This window comes from Barbus barbus, assembly GCF_936440315.1.
Source record: "Barbus barbus genome assembly, chromosome: 19".
Classification (NCBI taxonomy): Eukaryota; Metazoa; Chordata; class Actinopteri; order Cypriniformes; family Cyprinidae; genus Barbus; species Barbus barbus.
The window spans coordinates 26,601,412-26,607,663 of NC_136747.1; positions in this window are offsets into that span (position 1 = coordinate 26,601,412).

The window sequence follows — 6,252 nt, forward strand, 5'->3', positions numbered from 1 at the left end:
CTTTCACCAAGACTGCATTTATTTGATCCAAAATACAGCAAAAGCAGTAATATTGTGAAATATTTTTACTATTTAAATAACTGCTTTCTATTTGAATATATTTTAAAATGTAATTTATTCCTGTGATTTCAAAGCTGAATTTTTAGCTCAAAAAACATTTATTATTATTATTGAAAACAGTCGAGTAGAATTTTTCAGGTTTCTTTGATGAATAGAAAGAAGAACAGCATTTATCTGAAATAGAAATCTTTTGTAACATTATAAATGTCTTTATCATCGTTGCTAAATAAAAGTATTAATTTCTATAATACCCCCCCCCCCCTCAAAAAAAATAAAAAATAAATAAAAATAAATAAAATTATACTGACTCCAAGCTAAAAAAAAAAAAAACTTATTTCAGATAAATGCAAATCTTTTGATCTTTGTATTCATTAAAATAATCCTGAAAAAAATTACTCAACTGTTTTAAATATTTATCATAATAATGATTAAAAAATGTTTCTTGAGCAGAAAATCAGTATATTAGAATGATTTCTGAAGGATCATGTGACACTGAAGACTGGAGTAATGATGCTGAAAATTCAGATTTGATCACAGAAATAAATTACATTTTAAAATATATTCAAATAAAGCAATTATTTTAAATATTAAACATATTTCACAATATTACTGCTTTTGCTGCATTTTGGATCAAATAAATGTAGGCTTGGTGAGCAGAAGAGAATTCTTTAAAAACAAAAAAAATCTTACTGTTCAAAAACTTTTGACTGGTAATGTACACTTTATTTTTCTATTTTTTTCTAAACTAAACTATTGTTAAGGTTAAAGTAACAATTGGTTTGTATACAAGTCCATATTAGACCATTTTTATAATTACGTTATATCTATTCATTTTAATTAATTATAATTTTTAAAAACAGAAATTGAGTAAATATTTAAATGTAATTTCTGCTAAATTCTCTCTATTTTTCTCAAGTTTATGGACACTGTGTGGATTTTCTTTTATGTGACAATGTTTTCTATAGCTGCTGTCTTTCCGCGGTTGAAACACTCATTGAGTGATTGCATGAGACACTATACATTCAGTAAGTTGTAGTGTATCTTTCAGCATGGATCGGATGTTCATTCAATGTTTACTTCATGCTAATAAGATGCACTCCTGCTTCACTTGAACTTAAAAAGCGGAGCGCGCATGATCCGTCACGCCAGCCACTGAACAGCCCCAAAACTGTTTTTATCGTTTGAAATTCTTAATAAAACGCACAGAATTTGAACGCTGAGACTTTGTTTCATGTTATTATAAGTGACCTGTTCTGTCGTGTCCGTCAGCTCGTTGTCTATGTCCTCTCTGCTCTGCGCTGTTTTTCTCTGTGGCGCGAGAGCGTGTGCGTGAGAGGCTGGAAATGAACGAGACGAAGCGCGAACACCAAACGCGTCACATCCTTGAGTTCGAGGCTAAAATAAACACTTATTTCAGTACGATTAAACAAAGAAAATTAAATCATAGCATATTAATTTTTGGGGTGGCACCCAGGGTGGCCGATCCGATGTCAGGGGTGTCCAGTGCCACCCTGGACACCCCTCTGGCTCCGCCACTGCGGGGAACCGAGGATACGTGAGTAACCGAGTGCGTTCCCCTTCGGTCACTCTACATTGCTTTGGGAACGTATAAAATCCTGCCGTGTCACAGCGATGGAGCCTGGCTCGACTAAGTATGTCAAGTTTCACATTCGGAGCCCTAATGAACAGCTCAGGAAAACACAACTCATGTCTACAGGACCTAGTTGAAACCATGTAAAAGTCAGGGGGCGCGGCAACTATAGATGATGTCGCGTCAAACCAGGGGCGGAGTTAACTCCGGTGAAACAGAGAATGTGAAATGGCGGCGGATTTGGCGCTTTCACATATAGATTAGTTTAAATTGTTTAGTTTCAATGAAATCATGTGTTATGATGCACGGCCATAGCGGTACTAATAAGCAGAGTATGATGGTGATCAAGTCCTAAAAGACGTGGTGAACTATATCAAAATATTGTGATAAACTGTTAGGGACAGCATTGAATTGGTGGTGCGTCAATACAGGGTGTATACGACCTAGTCGAAACCACTGATACACATCTCAGATCATAGCTGAGGCTGAGTAGGAGTGTGCACTCTCACTGACAGCACATGTGAGGCAAACGATGACACATCTAGGCTATAACACCTCACGAAAATGCTGGGTGATGACCAGCCTGCCGCCATACAAATGTCCTGAATAGACATGCCATTTGCCCAGGCCCAGGATGACACGAGTCCGTGGGTTGAGTGGGCCCGAACCCCTATTGGACATTCTAGTGTGACATCCTTTGCTTGGACACAGGCAGTCTTTTACTTTCGTTCCTTTTACGTTTGTGCATCCACCAAAACATTCAAATAGCTGCTCCGAGAGTCTGAACTGTCTAGAGCACTTCGATATAAGTTCGCACCGCACGTACCGGAGTGTTTTAAACAGCTCCGTCCCGGTTGGTGTTTCGGGGTGGAAAGCAGATAGTGTTACCAGCATCCAGTTACATTTACATTTAGATTTAGTCATTTGGCGACTTACAAAGCGACTTACAATTGGGGAATACAATAAGCGATTCATCTTGAAGAGGCAATCAGACAGAGGAAGTGCTCGTAACACCAAGTCTCAGTCATTGTTCAAATAAGTACAAGCTAGTAAGGGAGGGAGAGAAGGATAGAGGGAAAGATTAAGTTTTTTTTTTTTTTTTTTGAGTTTAGGATGAAGTCAAGTACTGCCGAAAGAGATGAGTTTTCAGTTGTTTCTTGAAGATTGCCAGGGATCCAGCGTTCCGGATAGGGGTGGGAAGATTATTCCACCAGCCAGGAATGGTGAACGAGAATGTTCTGGAGAGTGATTTTGAGCCTCTCTGTGATGGTACCACAAGGCGTCGCTCACTAGCAGATCTCAAACTTCTGGAGGGGATGTAGTTTCGTAATAGTGAGTGGAAGTAGGAGGGTGCTGAGCCTGTGGTAGTTCGGTATGCAAGCATCAGTGTCTTGAACTTGATGTGAGCTGCCACTGGTAGCCAGTGCAAGGAGATGAAGAGAGGTGCAACATGCACTCTTTTGGGCTCATTGAAGATCAGTCGTGCCGCTGCATTCTGAATCATTTGTAGAGGTTTGATTGTTGATTGTGTTCTGGGAACCACGGCTGTTTGGGCCATTTCGGAGCCACTAACAGAACAGATTCCTTTTCCTCTCTGATTTTGGGAAAGGAAGGGCATACTTGCGTACTTTCGGCCAGCTGTGAGCTAGTGCATCCATTCCCAGGGGAGAGTGTGTCAGTGAAGAAAACAGCAGGCAGTGAGTGTTCTTCGCTGATGCAAAGAGATCCACCTCCGCCCTGCCGAATACACTCCAAATAATTTTGACTGTCAGAGGGTGTAATCTCCACTCCACGTGGACTACTCCACCCCTCGACAGTAAGTCGCGCTGTAGTTCAGGCGTCCGGGGACATGTACTACCTGGATGGAGTGTCGATCTGCCCACAGAAGGAGGTCTCTCGCCAGCCGCAGCAGTGGTCACGAGTTTACACCGCCTTGGTGATTTATAAACGCTAGCACTGTCATGCTGTCCGTGATGAGAACGTGACGGTGAAGAATGTCTGGGAGAAAGCACTCCAGCGCTAGGTGCACAGCACGGAGCTCCAGACAGTTTATGTGCCATGACTTCTCCGTTTCTGACCATGTCCCGAAGGCTGGTCTGCCATCGCATACGTATCGCATCGTAACATTCTTTCTCCTGATCACTTGGCCAATACGAACCCCCCTGGCGATAGTCAAGATAGAGAGTCATATTGTGCCAAGGGGTCAGCGTTTGCAAACAGTCGCGCTTCACTTTGATGCACAAGGTGCCTGTTCTGTGGCACCCGGCTCTTTAGCCAGAGCTGAAGCGGTCGCATATGTAGGAGCCCTAGATTGCACACTGTCAAGGCAGCAACCATCTGGCCGAGTGTCCACTGAAAGCATTTTAGCGGGGAAGAACGCCCTAGTTTGAAGTCAGCAAGAGAGCTGTCACTGAGCAACGCACTCTCTGATTGGGCTAAGACTAGCCAGTCATTGAGATGGTTAAGGATGTGCATTCCGCTCTGCTTCAGAGGAGAGAGAGCAGCGTCCATGCATTTCGTAAACGTGCGAGGGGCCAGGGATAAGCCGAAGGGCAGGACCTTGAATTGGTACGCTATCCCCTCGAATGCAAATCTCAGGAAGCACCTGTGGCGGGGGGCTACCTGAATATGAAAATAAGCATTCTTTAAATCCACAGAGATAAACCAATATATAAGCCTGATAAATGAGAGGATTTGTCTCAGCATAATCATTTTGAAACGAGCGCTTTGAAAGTACTCAATTCAGCGGTCTCAGGTCCAAGATTGGGCGGAGTCCGCCGTAATTCTTTGGCACCAGAAAATAACGACTGTAGAAGCTGCTCTTGCGGTCTGTGAGGGGTGCTGTTGGACCACTCCTCTCTTACAAACACTGCCACTGAAATGGCATCCTCCTCCTCTTCAGTGCCCTTCATGGCACCGAAAGACAACACATCCTGAGCGTCGGGGGAGGGGCTGAGATCAGCGGTCATGAAGCGCACTGGAAGGAGACCTTCAGCATGGGGGGAGGAGTGCTTGGGCACTGAGCCGGCGCGAGCTCGTCACCTGATCCTGACAGATCCGCATCAGAAACTCGCGGCACTTTCCTCCTTGGCTCGAAAGAGGCTGCAGAGGAAGAGCGCGGCAGAGCTAGTTGGGCGAGTTCATCGCCTTGGACGATGGCCACATGGAGCCTGAGAGTCTGGAGACTCATATCTCCGCAGTGGGGGCAGTCCAACCCCCCAAGCACCGCCTCTGCGTGGGCGCGATCCAGGCAGGAGACGCGCGATTCGTGGCCATTAGAAGATTGGGGAAGAGAAGGCGTGTCCGCTGCAGCATGTAGATCACGGTGAGTAGTTTTTTTCTTGTTGATAGGTGTCTTGCTTCTAGTAGAAGGTTGGCTGAAGGAAAATATTCCGAATGAATGACGCTACAGATCTCTGTGCACTAGAACATCTAGGCATAAAAACAGTTTTTTCCCCCATGCCATCTCCAGCCTAAACAACTAACACAGGAATTATTACCTATATTCTGTAATTCATGCCTGTAATTCATTCCCCATCTCTAATTATTGACTCTCTCCCTAATACTTTATAAATATATATGCATATTTTTCTAAACAGCTGTATATATAGAGTAAATGAGGCACAAATCTGTACATAAATCTTCTGTTCCAGATTCTTACACATTATTATTGTTTTGCACAGACGGCATGCACATGCACTGTTTGTACACTAGAGAGCAGCATTGTGTTAGTCACCATCATCTCCACATGCGTTCAGAGTTAGCGTGAGTGTCTAACATTCCCAAACACTTCAATCCAAAGATCACTTTTATAATCCAGATTATAGTTGGTCATGCAGTGTTACTGCTGACACGTGTCTGATTTGATTAGATTATTCATGTGACTGTGGGCCTGTTTGGGCCTTTGCTCAGGCCTCTCCATGTGTCAGGAATTAGACTTCAATAAACAAAATTCCAAACCATCAGATAAATTAGTCCACATACTTTATTGTGCCATGACTTTCAAAGTAGAACCGTACTTTGGATAGTACAAACTCATAGATTATTGACCGATTAAAATTATGCAGATTTAACTGGATATCTGTGCATTGCACCCTAAATATTTTTAATCTCTCATTTTCCTTCATTTGATTGAGGTGGTTAAGATTGTCCCCCCCCCCCCCCCCAGAAAAACACTTTTGAAAGACACTTGTGGTGGAAATTACTCATGTAAACAAATCAGAAATAGCCAAGAATTAATTTTCCCTCTTTATTTCCTGTTGTTATGTCAAGAACTTCTAGATGGGCAAAGGTTCAAAAATATAATAAAACACTTTCAATGGACCATCGGAATGAGGAAAATTATGTTGTTTACTCTCATTATCAGATTAAACATATTCAGAGTTGCTGTTTGTTCACTGTCTGTATGAAATAGCTGAAATGGGGGATTATAAATTAACCCTTAAGCAAACACTTATACTGTAAAGAAATGGTCACAATATCCAAAAGCACCTTTATATAAGTGCTAAAAGTGAATATTATTTGTCCAGAGACTCAGTTATGTTTTAGTTACATATCTCAGAGGTTTCATTTGGAAGAATTTGATGGGAAAAGTCTGAGTT